Source organism: Alligator sinensis, unplaced genomic scaffold (genome assembly GCF_000455745.1).
Source record: "Alligator sinensis unplaced genomic scaffold, ASM45574v1 scaffold86_1, whole genome shotgun sequence".
NCBI lineage: Eukaryota > Metazoa > Chordata > Crocodylia > Alligatoridae > Alligator > Alligator sinensis.
The window spans coordinates 1,672,428-1,674,383 of NW_005841971.1; positions in this window are offsets into that span (position 1 = coordinate 1,672,428).

The window sequence follows — 1,956 nt, forward strand, 5'->3', positions numbered from 1 at the left end:
GCCAGCAAAGCAGAAATGCACCAAGAACAACATGATGCCAGCACAGTTAATACTTTACTACTGAACAGAGAGGAAAACTCACAGAAGAAACATTTGAGAGGTGCGCGTGTATATTGCATCAAAACCTAAAGTGCAATCAGTTTGAATGGGGGTGTTGATTATAGCCTTGTTGGTCTGACATAGGCAGACTTGTCTGACAACAGTTTGAAAGGACATCCTGTAGATGTGAAGCATTATGTTTTAAAACAAATTAATAGTGCTACTTGTTTTATGTTTACTGTGAGTTTTAATTGCAGGGATGAGACCTAGCTACTGCCACACAAAGTAGTTAAGTGTTTGTATTGCCATGAGTTAAAAGTTCTGTGTGGATATCTAATAGCAGAAAATGTTTTTCAGTGTCAAATTGATTCTATAGAAAGGTATCACAGCCTGAATGTATTTCAAAACACGGAACTAAAAATTGATATCACACTCATGCAACCCACATGATTTTCTAAAACTGGTGTCAGTGAGAGTAGCATTTGAAATTTTACATGCTGTAACCAAAATAAGATAATAAGGGCCAGATGCTTGACCAAATGAGGGGGAAAGAGGTGGAAAGACTCCGTAGTATTGGACAGGTGAAGGCAAGTGGCGAAGTGGAGTTAAAATGCCATCTTTTCCTCCCATGCTAGGCTGTGCTACAGGTAGAACTTTAACTAGATAGCAGTCAATCTACTTAGTTTGCCTGTTTCTGGAACCATTGAAAATCTCTCCAAGAAACCTGGCAAAAATGATGTTGATTATAGCAGCATTCATTTTCATTCATCATGATTCAGAGAGGATATAGGACACAGGTGTATCAGCAGCAGCTGGACTTCTCAGAATGTCATGTTATCAGGAGGCTAGTGGGCTTAGGAATTAACGTAAATGTTGTCTGAAGCTTCATTTTCCCCTAGAATTTCAGGCTCTGAAAAGATGGTAATCCAGTGTCCGGCCCACTCTGTGCAATCTCAAACACATTAGTCTAAGAAGAGACTCTTCAGTGGATAAACTTCACAGAGCTTCCACACGTAGTTTTCTTCTTATAGACATTGTTTGATGGAAGAGGAGCAATTAGGCCAAACTGAAAGAGAGTAAGTACATTTATAAAACATGTTGGTATGTTTCACTTCATAACTGCTCTCCTTTAGTTATAATGGCATTGTATACTTTAAGGCAGCAAAATAGTTTCCTCTAGTTAACAAAATGAGTTATGATGTGAGTTAAATGTGTAAATGCAGCTCCTGACCTCTCCTGTCTACAGCAACATTTGCTAGAATGAGATAAAAGTCACTTTTCCTTTATCTTAGTTAAATTCTTTGCTGTTCCTCGGATGCCACTGATATTTCTTTTTAACCTGAAAGCAGAGGTGCTCCCATACAATACATTTCTCATTCATTTCTCACACAGAGGGTATTAATTTTCAGTAACTTTCCAACTTTGAAGAAGGCAAGACTCGACAGAAAAAAATATAAGCAGTGTCACTCAAGGACTCATGATGGTTGATTTGTTACATTTTAAAGCTTATATCAAGCTGTTCCTTTATATAAATTCTTTCCCTGCATGGAAAGTGTGATGCTGCTGATTACAGATATGAAGCAGAAGCTGTTTTGCCCAAACCTGCAATGGATGTTTTTTTCCAATGGGGGGGGGGGGGGGGGGGATAGTGGTTTCTAGATCTACATCTACAGGGTGATCCTGTAATTAAGCCATTAAGAATCCCTTTCCCAGAACAAATGTATATACATTGCATGCACAATATGTATATACAGAAAATATTTGCTGTATGACACACATAATATAGAGCAAATCTTTAAATTTTATCATGAACAATACATCTCAATTAAGTCTTTGGGGAAGAATCTGACTTAAAGACTCTAACTTTAAAAGCCTGTCATTGGGTATTCCCTTAATGGAATTACAACTGGCATTCCT